This window comes from Tarenaya hassleriana, unplaced genomic scaffold (genome assembly GCF_000463585.1).
Source record: "Tarenaya hassleriana unplaced genomic scaffold, ASM46358v1 Cleome154, whole genome shotgun sequence".
NCBI lineage: Eukaryota > Viridiplantae > Streptophyta > Magnoliopsida > Brassicales > Cleomaceae > Tarenaya > Tarenaya hassleriana.
Window position 1 is genome coordinate 243,178 of NW_010964962.1, and position 11,440 is coordinate 254,617.

Sequence of the window (11,440 nt, forward strand, 5' to 3'; positions counted from 1 at the left end):
ATGTTTAGACTCGGATGGTTTCAGATTTGTTATTGAGAACAAATGTCTGTCCATTTATAGAGGCGATTTATTCTATGGTAAGGGTTACCAGTTTAATGGCCTTTATATTTTGGAAGATGAACCATCTGGATACAGGTCGATCTATAACGTAAGTTGTTGGACAGTTGTTCAGTATAAGCGCTGCTGTTTCCAAAGCATATCCCCAGAAGGATTTAGGAAGATCGACCTGACTCATCATAGACCGTACCATATCCAATAGGGTCCGGTTCCTCCTCTCAGACACGCCATTCCACTGCGGCGTTCCAGGTGGAGTCAGCTGTGAGACAATCCCACAATCTGCCAGATAGTCAGTGAACTCTTGGCTCATATACTCGCCACCTCGATCAGATCGAAGCAACTTGATCGTCTTGCCAAGTTGGTTCTGTACCTCGTTTCTGAAAATCTTGAACAATTCAAGCGTTTCAGACTTATGTCTCATCAAGTAGACATAACCGTACCTACTGAAATCATCAGTAAACGTAACAAAGTACAGATAACCTCCTCTAGCGGGAGAGCTCATAGGACCGCATACATCACTATGTATGAGTTCTAGCAACTCTGTAGCCCGTTCTCCTTTTCCAGAAAAAGGAGATTTTGTCATCTTGCCCATCAAACATGAATCGCATGATTCGATTGATTCATAATCAAAAGAATAAAGAAGTCCATCAGAATGAAGCTTCGCAATGCGTTTCTCATTGATGTGACCAAGTCGACAATGCCAAAGATAGGTCGGATTTAAGTCGTTCGGCTTAAACCGCTTGGTACTAACATTATAGATCGACCTGTATCCAGATGGTTCATCTTCCAAAATATAAAGGCCATTAAACTGGTAACCCTTACCATAGAATAAATCGCCTCTATAAATGGACACACATTTGTTCTCAATAACAAATCTGAAACCATCTGAGTCTAAGCATAAAATCGATATGATGTTCCTACTGATGGCAGGTACAAAATAACAATCATGCAACTCCAATACAAGGCCAGAAGGTAAAGTCAGATCATAAGTCCCGACGGTTAATGCAGCAACTTTTGCTCCATTCCCGACACGGAGATCTACTTCTCCCTTTGCCAATTGTCTACTTCCTCGCAGTCCCTGCACATTTGCACAAATGTGCGAGGCACATCCGGTATCTAATACCCATGATGAAGAAGTACATAAGTTGGCCCCTATAACGAAGATACCAGAAGTTGAAGCTTCTGCAAGCTTCTTCTTCCTCTGATCTTCCAGGTAGAGTCTGCAATTTCTGTACCAATGCCCAATGGCATGACAGAAATAACACTCTTCCTTCTTGGGTTTGGGCTTAGGCTTAGTGACAACACCTGTCAATTTCCTTTTGCCCTTACCTTTGGAACGCTTCCTCTTGCTGGAACTCATTCCAACAATCACCATATCATTCTTCCCTTGGCTCCCAGCTTTCTCTTGGAATGACATATTCAACTGATCATCCATCAATGAATTGTCCATGTCATCTAATTGCTCACGCAATTCCGAAGACATCTTTCCAAGCATCAAGCTAGACAAGTCCAGATCATCATCCTCATACTTCCAATAAGCATCAATAATCGATCCAGAAGCCAGATCATCATCCTCATGCTTCCAATAAGCATCAATGATCGATCCAGAAGCCTTGGTCAGAGGCTTATCCTTCATAAGGATAGATCGCATGGTGAGATTAACCAGATTCCTGCAACAGTTATATACTACAGAAAAAGACAAACAAACAGACAGAGAATATGCAAGTCGCTTAGTACACTTACTAACACAGATAATAGATGCAATATGACAGGCTCCCACCAAGAAAAACACCCTCAATGAGTTTCTAAGTGAGCTAGGATCCATATTTCACATGCTTTTGAGTCAGCTAGGGCATGACGCTCAAAGACATGATATTTAGGTAGACAACACATTGTCAATCACATCCTATGTGATTCCTAGATGTGTATGGGATAGTGATACGCTATCACTGCATGTTCCTCATCCCATCCTTACCATTAGGTCCAAGTCCGACTTGATAACCCAATTCAAGCTCAACCATATTCGAGCTATGAGAATCACGATTTCTCCATACTGCCTCACCAAGATAATCACGTACGCTCAGCTAGGGCATGACCCGTAACCATGACGATCGAGGCCTTGACAGTTGCTCTACTAATGGGCGGTAATAGCTTGAGAAAATCTGATCTGTCTGCTGGTCCGGCTGACCGCGAACAAATCAGATTCGGAACAGATTTTTCGGGCTTCGAAAATTAGAGTTTTATCCCGGTTTCGACGCACCGTTAACCCGTCCCAGACTCCAGACCATCCATGCATCATTCAACAATCACAAATATCATTAAACATGCATAGATTCAAAGTAGATCCACGGCTATGGGTTAGGGATTCGTATGTGTTTTGGGTATGTTTGAACCCTAACTTGGATTTCGGTTTTGATTTGATTCGGTTCTATTGATTTACATTTTTATTGGATTGATGTTTGCTAACCCCTTGATCAATTATCTTGGATTCTGAACCACATAGAGATATGGGTTTGTTTCGGATCAAAATCAATAGGATAGATCGTATTATTCACATAGAGATATGGTTTAATCGATCTAGGGTTGATGATAGCGTTGTTCATGCATCTAGGGTTAACTTGAATAGATCGAGAGATTGACGAGTTACTCTGTAGGTAGGGAGTTAGTAGACCGAGAGGTGAATTCTCTATCTTTGTTGCTTGATGATTCCCGAATACAAGTCATAATCGTTATTCTCGCATGCTTAGTAAATACCCATACACGCGAATACGATCCCGACGCCCGTAGTCATCCTTGTTTGATAGGTCACTTGTTTTTATTTACTTTCTTATATTGCTTACCATTGATTCTACATATTTCCACCATCACTTGCTTGCTTGCTTTGATCTATTTTCGATCTAGATTTGGATTTAGCAACCGGTCCTCGTGTTCGACCCCGTGTTACGACGATCCGTATCCTTGCGGTGAGTTGTGAATCGGGTTATATATTTTAGACTCGGTACACACGTATCACCCTTCTTGGTCAGCTCGGTCCGACTTGCCTTCTCTCTCGGTCCGCCTGTCCCAGAATCTGGTCAGCGGCTTACCAACTCTTGGTCAGTCGGACCAGGTCTGGATAGATGACCGCGGACCGAGCTTCCGGACCTCCTGGACTGACCAAACTTGGTCTGGGGCTGACCAAACTTGGTCAGCTCCGGACCAACACACTGAAAACTCCTTTTCATGCTTGTTTCGGTCAAATCTCGTTTCCATTCTTCGTATTCTTCACGTATAAGTCCATCCCTATTGGTGTGTGACCCTGTAGGCCCATTCTAAGTGGTAGTGACTTTAGGAACCTTTCCCGAACCACAAGTCATGGTTAGCCTCTAGCAAGACGCCATGACCACCCATTTAGAATTGAGTTAGAGGTGATCTAACCAAGGCATTAACAGCTCGAATTCTGATCCTTTGTCTCACGATATCATAAGTTGAACAAGGGCATGGTTTGAGCCACCCTTCAAGTTCAACTGCTTTCTCGTCTTGGCAAATCGACTAATAAAATAGATGCAACTTCATCTATAGCGTGGCCACGCGTTTTCATAGTCCGACTTCCACGAGAGGGCCCAGCGATATCTCTCCTGTTAAGGAGGTGACAAATCTCATATTGCATGTCTACTATCTCCATATGATTCGTGAACGTATCTGATCAACGCCGTTATAATCATCCGGTTAAAGACGACGTTTGACGCAGTCAAGACACGTCACTCCTCATATCAGATACTCTAGACATCTCAGGTATGAGGATCCATAAACGAACCGCTGTATGAGATTCAAGTCATGACTCTGTCCATGTGACAATCTCATGCGGGTCATCCAGTCACTCGTTCACAACGAGTACCCATGATTGTGATATGCATCCAATGCATCGATCACTCCTCATGCTAGTCTTAATTCAACATTGTTCCCACAATGTTGACTGACTAGGGAGTTTAGAATCATTCGCCAATGATTCAAGGATGCCGAAATATAACAAACATGCCAATCATATAACGGGAATGTAATGCATTCATAAATCAATGAATCAATACAAAGTCAAAATGTCATATTACGGATTATCCTAGAGCATTACAACCAACATGTCGGACACCGAGAACATCGGCGAGCTGAGCCATAGTAAGCATATGATATATGTAGAAACCCATATATGAGGCGGGTGTCTCTTCTGTGGGTGGAATGTAGAGCTCGAATGAGACGAGGAATTCGGCGATCAGCTGGCTGTACGTATTCTCCTGTAACTCCAAGATGCGTCCCCAACCGATGTCATCGCAGAGTTCTTGAACTTGCTCGTAAAAACCAAGCGCAGCAATTTTGTCTCGGAAACTTCGTGCAGCGGGTCAAGGGATGGAAGTGTGCTGCGCGTTGCTGCATTCATGGGAGTGGAAGCTGGAGTCTGGGTGCGTCATCCTCAACCTCTTTGATCGGTGTCACCGGTGTCAGCTCCATATTTGTGTTGGGCGGCATGTCGAACTCGATCAACTTTGGAATCACGTCTGTGAGATCCGGGTTGTGGCGGTTGCGGTATTTCCTGGTGGCCATCTCAAACTCAAAACAAGGTAGAGTGAGCGCGACACGAGGCCGCGAGAAAGTGAAGAACATGATCTGTGAGCTCAGACAGTGGAACAGGTCCGGTTCCATAGTCGTCTTCAACCTCCGAAACGCCGCAATTGGAACCGGTCGGTTCCATATGGAACCGGTCCGGTTCCATTTCCTGAAACGCAAAAACGCGACAAATCCAACACCAACCTGCCAAAATCCGACTTAATAGGCTGAAAATCATCCTTAAGGACGCATGGGTAACATAAATCTAGCCTAAAACAAGCAAGATCCACGCGCAATACGCACTGAAACTTCCCGAACAAAGTGAAATCTCCCATAAATACCTAGAAAGCAAAAATAACTTCGAAAAATCTGCCTAGGGTTCACCCAAATCTACCCAAAACTCGTAGTGGAGCATGCGAGAGTGATAGGAATGCACATACCTTAGGGATTTTGTGCGTGAAGTGTAGGAAAACCGGGATTTGGGTGAGAGAGATCGTAAGAGGGAGAGAGAGCGGCGAGATGAGAAGTTCTCGTGACTGTGGGTATAAAAGCCAAAATGGAACCGATAGGTTCCAAAATTCACACTTACCTCTCATTCAAACCGGTCTGTCATCTCAGAAAGTGGAACCGGTCCGGTTCCATATGGAACCGGTCGGTTTCAACTTCTGGAACTTCAATTTTTCGCTGCTTTTCGCTCCGAATGACCTGCAAATCATGCCATGCTGTCCTATGCACGAGGGAAAACACCGTGTAGGCTCCCTAATCCAAAATCTCAGGTCTAATGCAAAGATCTAAAGTCCAAAAAGAAAAAAAAATCCAAAAAGAAAAACCTAAGACTAACAAAGACCTCGGGTTGCCTCCCGAGAAGCGCTTCTTTATGGTCACTAGCTAGACCGTATGTGAGCTCAGGCTGGTGGTGGTACTGGGAGAGGAAGAATGCCTTTCCCACCTACAGGTTCGGCCGGGTTATACAGCTTCAGACGCTGTGCATTTACCTTGAACGTACCACCCGTGCCGTTATACAGCTCAATTGCGCCGTGGTCCTAAACGCGATGGATCTTGAATGGACCGGACCACTTAGACTTCAGCTTACCTGGAAACAATCGCAAACGAGAGTTGAAGAGAAGGACAAGATCATCAGAGTGGAATGATCGCTGAATGATGTGTCGATCGTGCCATTTCTTCGCTCTCTCCTTGTAGATTTTCGCGTTCTCATACACGTCAAGTCTGATTTCTTCGAGATGGTGAAGTTGGAGCTCACGTTTCTCTGCAGCGGTCTTCATGTTATAGTTGAGTGCCTTGATTGCCCAATACGGTTTGTGCTCGAGCTCAACCGGTAGATGACATGCTTTGCCGTAAACTAATTGGAACGGAGTCATACCAATCGGCGTTTTGAAAGCCATTCGGTAAGCCCATACCGCATCATCTAGCTTCTGTGACCAATCCTTTTGTGATTTAGCGACACTCTTCTCCATAATGGACTTGATCTCCCAGTTAGAAATCTCCACCAGTCTGAGGATGATACGGAGTAGCAATTCGATGATGAACCCCGTACTTCTTCAGTAGTGTCTCGATGATCCGGTTGACAAAGTGTGTACCGCCATCGCTAATCACAACACGATGAACACCAAAACGTGGAAAAATAATTTGTCTAAATAGCCTAACCACAGTCTTAGCATCATTCCTCGCGCTAGCCAATACCTCTACCCACGTAGTCACATAATCAACCGCAACTAAGATATACACGTTCCCACAACACGATGAAAAAGATCCTATAAAGTCTATACCCCAAACATCAAAAGGTTCCACTTCTAGAATATAATTCTGAGGCGTCTCATGGCGTCTAGAAATGTTACCTGTGTGCTGGCAAGAATCACATGAGGTGACATACCTATGGGCATCCTTGAACATCGTAGGCCAATAGAATCCCGCTTGTAGAATCTTCGATGTGATCTTCGAAGCGGCGAAATGACCTGCATAATCAGAAGAGTGGCAATGGAAAATTACCTGTTGCACTTCTTCCTCGGGAATGCATCGTCTGAACATCCCATCGGTACCACGCTTGAACAAGAATGGATCGTCCCAAAAATAATCCCGTACGTCATGGAGGTACTTCTTCCTTCCGTTATAATTAAGTTCGGACGGGATTACTCGAGAGACCAGATAGTTCACGTAGTCTGCGTACCATGGGTCTTCTGTCGGGTAGTTACTGCCATAATTTGTTCCTCTCGCAAAGAATCATCGATCGGGAGAGGGTCGGGTACCGCAAGGCGTGAAAGGTGGTCTGCAACTTTGTTCTCTGTGCCTTTGCGATCCCGAATCTCGACGTCGAACTCTTGTATGAGTAGCATCCATCGAATCAGTCGAGGTTTGGCGTCTTTTTTCGTCAGCAAGTACTTCAAAGCTGCGTGGTCTGAGTATACGATCACCTTCCGTCCCACCAAGTACGACCTAAATTTTTCAAAATCAAACACCACAGCAAGTAACTCTTTCTCAGTAGTAGTGTAATTTACCTGCGCATCATCAAGAGTCCGACTCGCATAGTAGATGGCGTGGTGTTTGTGATCCTTCTTCTGCCCCAGCACCGCTCCAACCGCGTAATCGCTAGCATCGCACATCAGCTCAAACGGTAGAGTCCAATCGGGGGGATGTATGATCGGTGGTGAGATCAGAGCTGCCTTCAAAGTCTGGAAGGCCTTCGAGCATTCTGCAGTGGAAGCTTCTCAATAACCTATATCTTCGCTCTGTCTACCTCGATTCCCCTAGAAGACACCTTATGTCCTAAAACAATCCCTTCTTGCACCATGAAGTGACACTTCTCCCAGTTGAGGACTAAGTTGGCCGCTGCACACCTGTCTAAAACTCGATGCAAATTGGCCAAACAAACGTCAAATGAGGGTCCATGGACAGAGAAATCGTCCATGAACACCTCCATAATATCCTCAATCACATCAGAAAATATAGCAGTCATGCATCTCTGAAAAGTGGCATGTGCATTACATAATCCAAAGGGCATACGGCGATAAGCAAACGTGCCATAAGGACAAGTAAAGGTGGTCTTCTTCTGATCGCTCGGGTGGATGGGGATCTGAAAGAATCCCGAGTAACTGTCTAGAAAGCAAAAGTACGAGTGGAGTGCAAGTCTCTCTAATATCTGATCAATAAAAGGCAAAGGAAAGTGATCCTTACGGGTGTTGGAGTTCAACTTACGATAGTCGATGCACATCCTCCATCCCATGACCGTCCGCGTAGGAATAAGCTCGTTCTTCTCGTTCTGGATCACGGTCATGCCTCCCTTCTTGGGTACAACCTGCACAGGACTCACCCACGTACTATCCGAAATAGGGTATATAATACCCGCATCTAACATCTTCATGACCTCCTTCCTAACTACCTCTTTCATCGTCGGATTCAATCTACGCTGATGCTCAACAGAGGATTTCAACTCATCATCTAAGTGAATACGATGCATGCATAACGAAGGGCTAAGTCCCTTAATATCATCTAAAGTATATCCAAGAACGCCCCTATAACGTCTAAGCAAATCACTCAACTGTTCCACCTGGGGTTCTAGCAATCGGATAAGTCGAGTTAGGTCTAAGGAAAACATACCTGAGCCCTTCGGGTAAGGGCTTCATCTCCACCTTCGGGGCGTTCTCTAAACTCCAATCAGCTTTATTCAGCGTCCCCATGTTAAGTGGTGGCTCTCTGGTCTCTAGAACATCTTTAGAAGTCGTCGAGGATGGTTCGGAGACATTCGTAGAGGTATCGGATGCGTCGACGTGAAAAACGTATGTAGGGCTCAGAGGGTGGAACTGGTCCAGTTCCATATGGAACCGGTCCCTTTCCATTGTCTTAGTAAAAATGCTTTTTGGCCGAGATTTGAACCGGTCCGGTTCCATATGGAACCGGTCCGTTTCCATTGTCTGTACAGATTCCGAATTTTGGTCTAAACCGTCATCCAAGGCCCGTGTAAGCTCCGCAATATCCTCCCAATTACTGTAGATACTCGTATCAGATGCTATGAGCGATATTGCAAGTGGATCAATGTCCCGAAACTGATCAAACACCTCTTGAGTCAAAATCTCGTGTACATCAACGTAGCACGCTGAGTCGGTAGTGGATGGTTGCTTCATGTTGTGATCTAAGGTGAACTCCACAGTCTCGTCACCTATCTTCATCGTGAGACGACCAGCACGAACATGAATCACCGCATCGGCCGTGTTTAAGAATGGTCGGCCTAGTATAATTGGTATCTTCGAGTCCTCGTCCATGTCTAAAACAACAAAATCAACGGGAACATAATAATCCCCGACTTTTAACGGGACATCCTCGAGAATACCTGCAGGATACTTGACGGATCAATCCGCAAGCTATAGTGCCATCCTCGTCAGCTTAAGATCTCCAATGTTGAGCTTCTTATAGATGGACAACGGAAGCAAGCTCACACTGGCGCCCAAATCGCACAACGCATGGTCAATCTCAATGTTCCCGATCTTGCAAGGAATCGAGAAACTACCCGAGTCTGATCTCTTCCGTGGTAACTCATGCTGCAGAATCGCAGCACTCACTTCGATGCTCAAAGCTACTGTCTCTTTCCCGATCACCCTCTTCTTGGTCAGAATATCTTTCAGAAACTTCGCATAAGAAGGTATCTGGAGCATACCCTCGTAAAAGGGTATCGTGACTTCCAGCTTCTGAAGCATATCAGCAAATCTCGAGAACTGTGTATCCTCTACATGCTTCTTCAACCGAGAAGGGAAAGGAACGGGTGGTACATAAGGTGGAGGAGCTATATAAGGCGGTTCGGCTTCCTCTACATGTCCCGTGAGCTATGGCTTTCCCTTTTTCCTCAACAGTGTATCTGGATGTCGTCCCTTCCTCTATAGCAGTGGTAGGGATCGTTTCAGGCAAGTTCTTTCCACTCCTTAGCTCAATGGCGTTGATGTGCTCTTGTGGATTTGGTTCCGGCTTTCCAGGAAACGTGCCTTGCTGTCTAGAAGGTTGTGACGCAAGCTGTGCTATCTGCATATCTACGAGCTTCATGTGTGCGTCCATCCCATCCACTCTCCTCTCAAAGGTGTCTTGCCTAGCTCTAATGCTCTGCACCTCGGTTTTCAGCTCAGTAAATGACGTCTTTTGGTCGAGCATTAGCTGGGCAAGCATCGTCTTGATGTCTGCTTCTTCATTCTTTGCTGGTGGAGGAGCTCGGTAGCCCTGATTCTGCTGCCCGTAGCCTGGATTATGTTGCGCATATCCCTGATTCTGTCCCTGAAAGCGTGACTGAGTGAATCCCGGGGGATTCTGAGGGATTCTGGAAACGCCCTGCTGCTGTGCATTCAATGTTCCGCTCGGGTTTCCGTAGGAGAAACCAGGATGGTTCCTAGGCGCGTTCGGGTTGTAGAGATTGGAAGGATTCTGGTACTGATTCCTTCTACGTAGTTGACATCCTCAACCGGTTCTTCCTCTGATGCTGCCTGATCAACCAGAAACATACCAGGCTGGACTTTCTGCGGGTTAGACGTATTCTTGAGGCCCATATGCTGCTTGATTGCCGATAAATCAGACATGACCGCTTTCAAAGCAGCGGACTCACCCAAATCTACCCGTCCTGTAGAGCGTCTGATGATATCTCCTGACATCCCTCTTGCTTTAGCCATCTTCGTAATCTGCATCTCTAGGGTGTCAAAGGGAATGTTGTATACACTCCCTCGATAGGCTGCGTCCATCCATGCTCTAGTATCGTCTCTCAGTCCGTGGATAAACGTGGAAAACAACAGTCGTTTATCCATGTCGTGGTGTGGACAAAGGCGCTTATAGCCTTTGAATCTCTCCCATGCATCGTATAGACTCTCGTGACTCTCCTGAGTGAAGCTATGTATGGCTCTCTGTGCAGCTCAGGTCTTCTCTGGGGAGTAGTATTTCGCCATGAATTGCTCCTCTAGCTCCTCCCATGTCATAATCGAGTTTGGCTCAAGTGTAGAGCCAATCTCTTGCCCGGTCCATCAGTGAAAAAGAAAAAGCCTCCAAGTATACATCCTCGATGGTCATTCCTCGTGGCTTCCTAACTGATCTGCACAGCATCTTAAATTGAGTCAAGTGAGCAATGAGATCCTCTGTAGGCCGCCCTCTGAAACTCGCCTGACTGAACATCGTTATGCACTGTGGCGGTAGCTCGAAACTGTCTATGGGCGGTCTATTGATGCATGATAGGAGTTGGGTGTGCTTCGGTGGAATGTAAGAACCCAAAGTCTCCTCTGCAACGTAAGTAGCTTCGCCCTCGGTCTGCTGATCGTAGAGCGGATTCATGTGCTCTTGGTTCATGTGGTTCTGATTCTCGTGATGCTCCTCAACATGAACCGCACGCTCTTGTTGATGGTCGTGCGAACTATTCGACCTCGACATATCTTCTCTTCTCTGCTGATTTCGGATGTCTCTCAAGGTACGCTCAATCTCTGGATCGTAGACTAGGTCTTCTCTCCGAGTAGAGCTCTGTGTCATGCACTAGAACCCAGCAAACCGCAAACAAAAAGAAGAACTCGAGACCAGGTGAATCCACAAAAACCAAAAAACCAAAAAGAAAAAGGAAAAAAAAACAAGCAAAGATCTAGAATCAATAAAGACCTAGAAGTAGGCTAACCAGTCCCCGGCAACGGCACCAAAAACTTGATACGTGTGTACCGAGTCTAGAATTTATACCCGATTCACAACTCACCGCAAGGATACGGATCGTCGTAACACCACTACAAGAAAACTGTTTTTTTGCAACGAAATTTTTTCGTTGCTTACAGGGAAATTTCATTGC